Here is a 12,904-nt window from a genome sequence, read left to right as displayed (position 1 = left end):
TTAAAGCTCTGTCCTGGAGGAATGTGTTGCTCACCAATGGAACCCTCTACGCTGTATTCGTAGATCTAAAATCAGCTTTCGATTTAGTTCCTTGTTCCAACCTTTGGGGGGTACTTGCTGAAGCTGGGATGTCCCCGGAACTGTTGACGTTGCTCGTCCGCTTACATGAGAACAATTATGCGAGAATCAGGTGGGGTGCTCAGGGCGAGGTGACTGACACATTCCCTGTCGAGCGAGGGGTTCGGCAGGGGTGTGTCCTGGCCCCGACATTGTTCTCCATTCACATCAACGGGATTGTAAAACATCTAAGCCGTTCCCCCACCGATGCACCGATCTTGGCTGGAGCTCGTGTACCTGTTCTCATGTTTGCGGACGACACGCTCATAGTTTCCTGTACACCAAGTGGGCTCCAGAAGTCAGTTAACGCCTTCGGAGAGTTTTGTAAAGCACATGGACTTGGGATAAACACATCTAAGACCAAGTTCATGTGCTTAAACCAGCGGAATACCTTCAGGGGCTCAATAAATTTTGAGGGTACTCCATTGGAACAGGTTGAAGCCTTCACATACTTGGGAATAAGCCTCCAAAGTAATCTGAGTTGGAAAAAACATATTGATATGACTGTGTTAAAGTTTCACCAATTGGCAGGTATAGTGGCTCACAAACACAAAATTTCACTGACCAAGCCCATTACCCCTGCCCTAGAAATTTACAACATGAAGGTAGTCAGTGCTTCCCTATACGGCTCGGAACTGTGGGCTTTCTCCAACCTGAAACAATTAACAATGGCGGAAAATAGTTTTTTTCGCCGTCTGATAGGGGTCCCCCAAAATACTCCCTCCGTAGCATTGGCCTATGATCTGGGCAGGAAAAATATTAAGGATTTAGCACTGCTTCGTCCGCTACTATACTGGAGACGCCTAATGACCATGCCTGTACTTGTGCACTTTGCAAATGCCCTAAAGGATATCATAAGGGCAGATCGCTTTCATTCGAAGACGGAGGTCCTCATCCTGGGCTCTTCACCCTCCGCCTGGGACGACTCCTGGTGGCCTCCCGCCCTGGGCACCGCACCCAAACCGACAGACCATGCACGAAACCTGGGCTTCATCCTGGACTCCTCCCTCTCCATGACCAGGCAAGTCAACAGCGTCTCCTCGGCGTGCTTCAACATCCTACGCATGCTACGGAAGATCTTCTGGTGGATCCCCTCAGAGACCAGGAAGACCGTCACCCAGGCCCTCGTCACCAGCCGACTGGACTACGGCAACGCCCTCTACGCCGGGACCACCGCCAAGCTCCAGAAGAGACTCCAGCGGATCCAAAACGCCTCAGCCAGACTCATCCTCGACATCCCACGATCCAGCCACATCTCCGGACATCTGAGAGACCTTCACTGGCTCCCCATCAACAAGAGAATAACCTTCCGCCTCCTCACCCACGCACACAAAGCCCTACACGACCAAGGCCCGAGCTACCTCAACAGCCGAGTCAACTTCTACGCGCCCAAACGCCACCTCCGATCAGCCAACCACGCCCTCGCCGCCGTCCCCCGCATCCGAAGAGCGACTACAGGAGGAAGGTCCTTCTCCTACCTGGCCGCCAAGACCTGGAACTCCCTCCCGTCCGACCTGCGCCTGACCCAAGACCACCTCTCCTTCAGGAAGAAGCTGAAGACCTGGCTGTTCGAGCAGTAGCGGCACCCCCCCTCCCCAGCGCCTTGAGACCCTACGGGTATGTAGCGCGCTTTATAAGTGTCACTGATTGATTGATTGATTGATCTTGTGGTTAAAAGAAATAAGAGGATTGCTCAGTAAGCTGGAACTAGATCATCTATGGAATTCTCCCAATGTCGAAAGTTTCCCATCAAAGGCTACGTTAAAGAACATGTATTGGGAAATGATATGGTCATCTACCCAATGCACAGGCTCTAATACAAATTTAACAGAACGTTATTTGAATATCAAATCTGTACCATCTTGCGAACTTTATTGGGACATTATCGAAAGACCACTTGACAGAAAACTGTATTTCCAATTTAGAATTGGGACGCTTCCTATAAAGGCGTTTACATGCAAATAGTCGACCAACCCGGACGATAAATATCCCCATTGCAAAGATATGATAGAGAACACAGCCCATATACTGTTTGTCTATCCCTTATATGTTAATCCACGACGTAAATGGATAAAACAAGTGTGCCTAAATCTAGGAACACGTAGGTGCACAGAGGCACTAGGAATACTGGAATCAGACTGTACACCCTACCTGGCGATTGCTGTCGCTAAATTCCTAGGTTGGTCATAGATTATACGCACCCGCACTTTACAGCAGCTAGGCACTGTCTAAAGATATCATTGAAATGGTCGATTGTCATGATTTTCTGCAGCTAATTTCGTAAACAACAGCATTATGTTTAATAAGTTTCTTAAAAGATGTTGATTTTAACCTTGTCTTAGTATTTATTGCATTGTATATGTAAGAATGTAAAATTGCTTTTATGACTGTTGTCGAATAAAGCTTTGAAATTAAAATTGCATTTGCTTTTTGCTTTTTGTCCTTTTCCTTTAGGTATGCATACGTGTGGACTCTACTGTAATAACTTTTAATTCTATTTAGTTTTCCCAACAGTAATATTATTATCATGTATGTTGCCTTGTTCCTCTAGGCTCAAGGTCCAATTGCATTGTTTTTCACCTTATGATTATAACACCCTTTCTGTGAGATGAAATAATGGAGGAAAAGCAAACACATATTGTATTGCCAAACTACATTGAATTCAATGTTTTCAATCTTCCTGAAAGCAATGGTTTATTTTTCAAACACTTTTTACTCAGGAAACTGAATAAACTTTCAAACTAATAAAGAGAAGTCAGAATATAAAAGGAAACGCTTGGCATGGCCAAATTCACTTTCCTTAAGATTTGGTCATTTGGTCCTCTTGTGGGGAACAGATTTATTGGTCGGCAGGAGAGGTGTCTAGTTAAATACACCTTCTGCCTCAGACATGGCAGATGGCCCTTCCTCCAGTGCCATAACAACCTTTGTGTGGCAAAGCTTATGCTTTCTTGCAATATGTGGCATGCAGGTGATAAAACAAAAACAACCCTTAAAGTCTGCTCTTCAGCCATACCCAAGCTAAAATATCTCGGGTTGCTGTGCTTTTACAGACAAGTTGGAAGGGGTGGGAAGCAACACAGCATGAGGGGAAGAAGCATCCCAGAGAGGGAGCTTGAAAACACATGCAATTGGATAAAGTTCTGAATGAAAAAGATAACTGGAATTCCAGAAATGTGAGCAGTGGAAGGATACAACTAACCAATCAAAAGGATCATAAAGAGACTATGTTCCATTGGAGGAACAAACACAGTAAGAGGAAGGCTAGCTATCCGAATCGGTGGGGAAAGGAGTTGGCATCACGCAAATCCTTGGTGCAAACTCAAGTGCAGGCTGCACTGGGGTGGGTGGGCCTTTGTCTCAAATTGAGGCTTAACATTAACAGTTCAACAATATTTCCATGACAGCGAAAAACTTTTTGACCCACAATGGCGACCAAGAGTGGTAGATTGCAAACCATGAAGGTTTATTAGCAGATTAGAAAAGTTAAAAACTCAAATCATTCAGATAAATAAACAATCACCTTAAAACAGCATGGTTCGGTAAATTTCAATAGCAATTCAAATTAGCAAATACAGCAAGTTAGTCAAAAATAGTCATATGCAAATTTAATATGATGTATTTCCCCTGTAGGGAAATTCCCTAATGCTAAGTTAATAATTCAGATAAGGTAGGGACAGCTTAGCTGCAGGTGTAAAGCCTCTAAAGGCAGAACCAAATGAAGGTTCGATCAGCCAAGGAAAGATAGATGTGCCCCAGTGTTAAACTCTATGGGCCTCAACTACAAGAAAATAACCCAGCGCGGCGCCTCAAGCCATTTAGCTGTACCGTGCTGCGTAATTTTCAAAGCACTGGGCCGCATTGTATTAATAGCAATATGACGCATCCCTGTGCTTTCCCATGCGCTGCCACACAATTGGCTTTCAGCGTAGGTACCCATGCGTCATTCTGCAAGGGTATCTGTGCTGTGAGTGTGCTTGTTTTTGCTCAGGAACAGACACCTTCCTGCACAAAAAAAAGAATTAATGGCATTATCCTATTTCTATGCGTGCTGCAGAATACAGTACCGTTTTACAAATCTGGGAATGCGTTAAGTTCTATTGATGTTGCGTGGGAACACCCACAGCAACATCCATGGAACATTCCTTTCACGCAGAGAAATGTGTGAAAGGGGCCCATATTTACAAGGGCATGAAAAGTCATGTATGGTGTCTTTACATGGCCTTGTAAATAAGGGCAAGCCTATTGTGCCGCCAGTGCATCAATAAAAGTGACACACTGCCGGCGCAATGGGCTTGTAAATAAGCCCCGATGAGCTGGGCAAAATAGGAATAGAGGGCCTAATTTATGAGGTTTTGCCGAAGGGCAGCACAGCAGGCCTTCCTGCTGCACTTCGCTATGGCAAAAGAAAAGGGCAGGAATGCACCGTATATATAAGATATGGCACATTCATGTCCTTTTCCCCTGCGCCGGCGCACAATGGGCACCAGCACCCTGCTCGACAACCTCGCCAATCTTGGACTCAAGCAGCTGGTGTCCACCCCCACCCACCTCGCCGGACACACACTCGACGCAGTCTTCTCTTCCTGCACAGACATCGACTTCAGCCACGCCACAGAGCTTCAATGGACGGACCACAGCTGCATCCACTTCACCTTCAAGAGAGCAACGACCCACCACCACCAGCAACAGGCCGCCCGCAGAAGCTGGAACAAAATCACAGCAGACCAGCTCGCCACCTCCCTGAGCCAGCACCCTCCTGCCAGCTCAGCAAACCCCAGCCAGGCCGCCGACAACCTCACGAAGTGGATCAGCATCTGCACGGACGAGCTCGCCCCGCTGAGGACCCCGCCCAGCAGACCCGGCAGCAAGAAAGCCCCGTGGTTCACTGACGAACTCAAGAGCTCCAAGAAGAACTGCCGAGCCCTCGAGAAAGTCTGGAGAAGGGAACCTACACCGGACAACAGGACCACCTTCAAGCTGGCCACCCGGAAGCACCACCAGCTGATCCGCGCCGCCAAGAAAGCAGCATTCAAGGACCGGCTGGACAACAACGCACACAACTGCAAGGAACTCTTCAACATCGTGAAAGAGCTATCCAACCCCAGCGCAGGAAACAACGACATCACCCCATCGCAAGACCTCTGCAACTCCCTCGCTTCATACTTCCACAACAAGATTGCGGACATTCACAACAGCTTCAACAACCAACCAACGCACACCAACACCGAACAACCACCCCCCACCACCACCCTCCACGCCTGGACCCCGATCAGCACCGAAGACACCATCCGCACGATGAACTCCATCCACTCCGGATCACCGACCGACCCCTGCCCTCACCACGTCTTCAACAAGGCCGACGCTGTCATCGCACCCCACCTGCGAGACATCATCAACACATCCTTCGACACCGCCACCTTCCCTGAGAGCTGGAAGCACGCCGAACTCAGCGCTCTACTCAAGAAACCCACAGCGGACCCTACCGAACTCAAGAATTACCGCCCCATCTCGCTCCTCCCGTTTCCAGCCAAAGTCATCGAGAAGACCGTCAACAAGCAGATGGCCGCCTTCCTCGAGACGAATGGATCCCTCGACCCCTCACAGTCCGGCTTCCGAGCCAATCACAGCACCGAGACCGCCCTCATCGCCGCCACGGATGACATCCGAGCCCTGATGGACAACGGAGAAACAGCGGCCCTCATCCTCCTAGACCTCTCCGCGGCATTCGACACTGTCTGCCACCGCACCCTAGTACAGCGCCTCAGCAACGTCGGAATCCTGGACAAGGCGCTGGAATGGATCATCTCCTTCCTCGACGGAAGAACACAGAGAGTCCGCCTACCACCGTACAAGTCAGAGGCCACCGAAGTCATCTGCGGCGTCCCTCAAGGATCCTCACTGAGCCCCACCCTCTTCAACGTCTACATGAGCCCCCTCGCGGCCATCGCACGCCAACACAACCTCAACATAATCTCCTACGCCGACGACACCCAGCTGATCCTCTCCCTGACCAACGACCCCGCCGCCGCCAGAGCTAACCTGCACGAAGGGATGAAAGAGGTAGCCGAGTGGATGACGACCAGCCGCCTGAAACTGAACTCGGACAAGACGGAGGTCCTCATCCTGGGCTCTTCACCCTCCGCCTGGGACGACTCCTGGTGGCCTCCCGCCCTGGGCACCGCACCCAAACCGACAGACCATGCACGCAACCTGGGCTTCATCCTGGACTCCTCCCTCTCCATGACCAGGCAAGTCAACAACGTCTCCTCGGCGTGCTTCAACATCCTACGCATGCTACGGAAAATCTTCTGGTGGATCCCCACCGAGACCAGGAAGACCGTCACCCAGGCCCTCGTCACTAGCCGACTGGACTACGGCAACGCCCTCTACGCCGGTACCACCGCCAAGCTCCAGAAGAGACTCCAGCGGATCCAGAACGCCTCAGCCAGACTCATCCTCGACATCCCACGAACCAGCCACATCTCCGGACATCTGAGAGACCTTCACTGGCTCCCCGTCAACAAAAGAATCACCTTCCGCCTCCTCACCCACGCACACAAAGCCCTACACGACCAAGGCCCGAGCTACCTCAACAGCCGAATCAACTTCCACGCTCCCAAACGCCACCTCCGATCAGCCAACCACGCCCTCGCCGCCGTCCCCCGCATCCGAAGAGCGACTACAGGAGGAAGGTCCTTCTCCTACCTGGCCGCCAAGACCTGGAACTCCCTCCCTCCCGACCTGCGCCTGACCCAAGACCACCTCTCCTTCAGGAAGAAGCTGAAGACCTGGCTGTTCGAGCAGTAGCGGCACCCCCCCCCCCCCCCCCCCACCCCCAGCGCCTTGAGACCCTACGGGTATGTAGTGCGCTCTATAAATGTCATTGATTGATTGGTTGATTGAGTGCACCAACGTGGGCACCTTTGCACCATGGTGCAAGGGTGCCTGCGTTGCGGGGGTGATTGTTTTTGTACAGGAAGGGAAACCCTTCCGTACAAAAATAATCACCAGAGGCTTTTCCTCTGCAGAATCAGCACACATAGAAAAAGGAAAAAAGAGGAGAAATAAAGATATTTCTCCTTGTTGTGCCTCCCTTACGCCTCCCCTGGGGAGGCGTAAGCTTTTGGTACTGCCTCAGATTTACGATTTCTCGTAAATCTGGGGCAGTGTCAAAAGGCCATGGATGTTGCTGGGAACGCCCCAAACAACATCCATTGCACACCCCTTTAACGCAGAAAACTGCGTTAAAGGAACTGATATTTATCAGGCAGCATTAAGCCAAAACAAATGACGTACCGGAGGCGCAAGGAGTCTCATAAATGAGGCCTAGAGTCTCAAGAGAATGGGAAGGGCTATCTGCTCTAAAAAAAAAGTAGGAGCATCTGAACCTAACTAATTCAGTAATGCACAATTAAACACATGATTTCTAAATTGAAGAACAGCTCTTTTCAGTTCCCAAGCGGTAGGAACCAATCACGATCAAGCATTTTGTGATAATATGTCTTCATTCTCCTTTCCCAAGCATCGCACAAAGGAAGCTCACATCTGCATGGCCTTCAGAAGATCTCTTGTACTGAATGGTACAGCACGGTCAGACCGACCTGGGCACAGGTGCATGAAACCAATTATTCACTTACAGTGAAACTAACAATAATAACATTTTCTTGGAAACTAAACAAAGTAATTATCCTATTCATGCTGCTACGGTTCAGCTCCTGGAACTAGAAAAAGAGTGAGAGAGTGACAGCAGCACATTTTAAATGTCAGCATGACTTGTGAACTCAGGTACACATTACCTATTGCTAACTATAAGTAGACACTTTAACTATGGTTAACTATAATGTAAAAATCAGTAACTATGATCAACCGTTCAACCGTAACATAAAACCACACTTTATATACAAATACTTTTAATATCCATTAGTCAAGTGTTAAAACAAAAAATAGTGACAGCGAGTCACCGCATCAGATAACAAGCAATCAAATGAGTATGACAATAAAGCTAATCAAGTGTAAGCAATTGATAGGCTTTATGCACATTGGGCCAGATGTACAAAAGGAAATTGCATTCTTAACGGACCAAATCGCAAATTTCAGTCTGTTAAGAAATGCAATACTGCCTTTCAATATGTACAAAGGCCTAAACGCGGTCGCAAAATGTGATTTCTACCCAGTAGAAATTGAATTTCGTAATTTGCGAATTCCTATGGATATGTACACAGCATTTCCAAAATGAGAAATCAGCATTTTCTAAAGTGCCATGTTGAGCACATATACCCCTAGGGCATGTGTGCGTTTTACATGTGCACACATCATGGGGGCCTTGGGCCCATTAGCACCCTTGGTTTTGCGTTTCCTAATAAGCGATTTCCTATTATAAAATCAAATTTTTTGAAATGCAAAACCATTCGTACCTATGGGCCTTTAGACCTTTAGGTACAAATGGTTTAGCATTCCCTAAATACTCCGTAGGAATCGCTGTTAAGAAATCTCTATATTTGTTAATTCCATTTTGCATTTCCTAAATAGCGATTTCTTAGGATCTCCTATTTTAGTTTTGTACCACTGGCCCATCATAACTTCACAAAAGGTCTGGTTGACTCATCCTAAAAACAAGTGCTTGATGTTGAGGATTTTTTGTCAAACGTATTGTTATTGAAGTTTTTGACAGAGTACATCGTATAGCTTTACCATCGTATTTTTCACATGAGTGCTGTAAAGATTGTTCACAAAATTGACACTGTGATGAGTCATACATACCACCAGGGCTATTCCCCAGCCCAAACATAGTGAAATGCACAATTAAGGGTTACAGATTCTAACATAACTGGGCTTAGGGCACTTCCCCGCATCCTGCACAGTGCGGCAAGTAATGCTAGAGATTTCCCATCGTCCTTAGTGGTAGCTCGCTCTAGATTCCTTCTAGTCCGAGGGTGTTATACAGAAAGTACTCCAGTAGAATGAAAACAGCTCCTAGTTGTGGAGCAATAAACATAAAATAAGTAACCAACCATTTTCCACTCCCCACCCCCCTCCCTTAACATGGTTAAGGCACCTAAAAAAGAAAAAAGCATACCGCAAGGTGCTTGACAGGTTGCATTTCACATCTGGAAGAGGTGGAGCGCCCTGATGGAGGAAGAACAAATAGCTGATGGTAGACCACGGGAAAGAAAGGTGACCAGGGGGCCCCATTTAAATTTGAAGTTTTTAAAATTATCCCTGAAAATATCCGACATTTGCTCCAGGCTAAGGAGCTTCCATAACCTAGAGTGCCAGAGGGCACTCTAGGTTATGGTTCTCTCCTTTTCCAGGCTGCTGCTAATGTAATCTTCGCCACCGCTATACAGAGCCACATGATCATTTTATCTGCCCGGGTCTGGTGCTCTAAGGATGGGTCTTGGAGTCCCAAAAGAACCTCTGCCATATTGGTTGGGATAGGGTATCCCAGCATGTCTTTGATATGGGCAACGATTTCTTCCCAAAAGGGCTGTATTTGCGGGCAATCCCACCAGATATGCTGGAAGTCCCCCAGGATTCCACATCCTTTCCAGCATCTATCAGAAGAACCGGGAAAGATCTGTTGGAGTTTGGAGGGATGAAGGTACCAGTCCATCATGGTCTAAGGGTGTGCCTCCCTGAGGTCGGCAGAGTGGTTGAAGTTCGTAATGTCAGACTTTAAATGGTAACACTCCTCGTCTGTGATGTCTCGTTGTAGGATACCCACCCACATTGACATATATAATGGGCGTGGAGAGAGTATAGTGGTGAGGAGAAACTTATATATAAAGGATATCGCGCCTTTCATGGAGTTCGCCTTAGGGAGAAAGGTTTCAAATTTTGTCAGGGGACGGGTAGCTGCCTTCCGGACTTGTCAGTCAGTCAAAACTCTTTATTTCGATTAATTAAAATCATAAAAGACAGAATAAAAAGCATGCTACATAAAAGTTTAAAATATTAGAATAAATATGTGTACGAAAATTACAATCAATATACAGACTATTTACAGTACATGAATTCATCATTGTTTTAGTCAAAGTCAAATAAATCTAATAAAACAATTTATCAGAGTATGGGACCAACAGAATATTTAAACACAGACAGCCTTTTTGTTATTGATCCGGGCCGCAGCCACCAGAAAGCTTGCAACGCTATAAATTTCATGTATGCTACTAAGCATTTGCAAATAAAGTAGGGCGGGCCTTACTTGTACAAAACCGGCCTCTCGCAATATTGGGGTTAAAAAATGTTTCCTAATCTCAGAATAAAATTCACAAAACATAATAAAATGCAGGGTGTCTTGTGTGGAAAAATTGTAGCAAGGACAGGGAGCAGAATTTTCTGTTTTTCCCCAATTTGGAAAAGCACCTAGGGTGAGGTGAATTAAGTTAAACCGAATTCTGACCAGCAGGTAGCGATGTAATGGCTTAGTTACAATTTTTAGGTAAGGTTCGATGGAGGGGGAAGTTGATAAGACATAATTCGCTTTAACACACAGTTTCATTAACTCCCGCTCCTCCCGCTCCATTTCTAATATGTTCAGAAAGTTGTGCCTAATCCAGCCTATATCCTCCTTTTTTATACATTCTGGTGATGTGTACAATTCAGGTCGTCCGAGCTTGATGAACGCCGCTCTAACGTACATCAGCCAAGGGACCCTATGTGCCTTGTCAAGAACTACACAATCACTTAGGATCTGGTGATTCAGAGTAATTTCCTTGTTAAACCACGTTTTCACCAAACAGATCGGCGGGCCATTTTTAATTTATCTGTGATGCAGCCCCATCCTAATTCTGTGTTCAAGGAATAGGTTGGTGTCGACTGGGGACAGTTAGAAGTGATCTTAAAAACCTATTTTCTGCTACTTGTATCCAATTCTGAGATGTATAACCCCCTAGAGATGCACCATAAGAGGCAATCGCAAACATGTAGATTTATAGATCTTCTGTATTGCCTCAATGGGTCTAGCTCCCCGCCTCTTAGCTAAACCCAGGAGAGCTGTTGTTGATCTTGCTACCGCATTGCTCTTAAGCTTTGGTTGTGGTCCCCAGTTTCCTTTTTCATCAAAAAGGACCCCGTGGTAAGTAAAAACCGGGACCTTCGACAGTTCCGCACCATTGCAAGAGAAAGATTTTATCTCAGCATTCCTGCCCCTTGTCCCTGCCACCATAACATGCAACTTTTAGATATTAACTTTTAAATCCAAAGAGTTCCTGAACCTGACGAAATGGTCCAGCAGTTTCTGGAGGCCCAGTCCTGTGCGTGCTAGTAACACTGCGTCATCCGCGTATAGGAGAACCGGAATAACCGATTCTCCTATACGCGGAACATCCAGGGTGGCTGCTTCCAGGGTCTTCTCCAAGGCTTTAATATAAATAGTGAAAAGGAGGGGTACTAGAATGCATCCCTGCTTGACACCCCTCTTTGAGCTAAAGTGGCTAGTGCACCGTCCTTCCCGGGTAACCCTCACTGCTGCAGAAAGGTCCTGGTGCAAGTCACTTAAGAAATTAACCAGTGATTGGTCAATGCCTATTTTCCGAAGGATTAGCCATAATTTTGAACGATTAACTAGATCAAAAGCTGAGGAGAGATCCATAAAACCCATGTATAAAAACCCTTCCTTAGCCACTGTGTATTTACTTATAAGGAGATGTAGGTTTAAACATTGGTCCAGGGTACTCCTATGTTCTCTAAATCCATATTGGAGGTTGGAGAGGACCCCTCTGCCCTCTAGCTAATCCCTATGTTTATGTAAAATAACTCTACCTAAGATTTTCACTGCAGAGTCTAACAAAGAGATTGGCCTGTAACAGGCGGGGTCCCCTCTAGCCCCCTTTTTAAATATCAGGACTATGATTGATTTTGCCCATGAAGATGGGAAGCCCATTATGGACAAGGCATTAAAAACATTGGCCAAAATCTTGGCCCAAAAATTGGGATAAAGACTATATAAATCCGCAGGCACCCCATCGGGGCCTGGAGCTTTATTTTTTGACATGTCTCTTATCGCTTTTTCCACCTTGCTCACTTTAAAATTTACTGGGTGTGCACCTCGAGAGGTAGTATTAGCACCTTCCTGATGCTCTAAGCAATCCTTATCATATATTTCCTTAAAATGTCAGAGCCAGCATTCATCAGGGATGACGCAGTCCATATCTAAGGTCTCCTGCTCAGAGAAGAACGGGTGATTTATGGTTGACCAAAACTTCCTACTATCCCGCAAAACTTCAATTGAGAGGAGATTCTCCCACGCCTCCTCTTTGATTTGTTGTTTGCGTTTAGCAATGGCTAATTTGTATTTCTTCCGAAGGTTAGCAACAAGGGCCCTATCCCTAGGCCTAGTTTTCAGTGCCCGAAGAAGGGCTCCATGCGCCTTAGAACAACCACTATCGAACCATCTTTGTGCCTTCCTAGAATTATTTTTATTAACTACCTCTAATTTCTTTGCGATCTGATCGCAAACGGCCACATAGGCGCCTAAGATCTCCCCACTCGGAGCCGAGCTATCAAGGCAAATCACGAGATTTGCCTCCGCCTTAACGGCAAGGTCCTCAAAAAAGGATTCCGGCACCATCCTGTCCCATTTAATCCTTCTCCCTTGGTCTTTAGTTGTCAGGTTTCTTGGTTCCCCCTGCCCATTACCCTTAGGCCCACTCAGTTCTCCTAGATCAACCTCTAAGAGGACCGGATTATGGTCGCTGATTGTTGAGATCACCACTCTATAGCCTAGGGTCTTGGCCAATACCGCGAGAGATAGAAAGATATAATCAAGAACTGTGTTAGTCCC

This window comes from Lissotriton vulgaris, chromosome 3_1, assembly GCF_964263255.1.
Source record: "Lissotriton vulgaris chromosome 3_1, aLisVul1.2, whole genome shotgun sequence".
Lineage (NCBI taxonomy): Eukaryota > Metazoa > Chordata > Amphibia > Caudata > Salamandridae > Lissotriton > Lissotriton vulgaris.
This window is presented reverse-complemented; position numbering follows the sequence as displayed.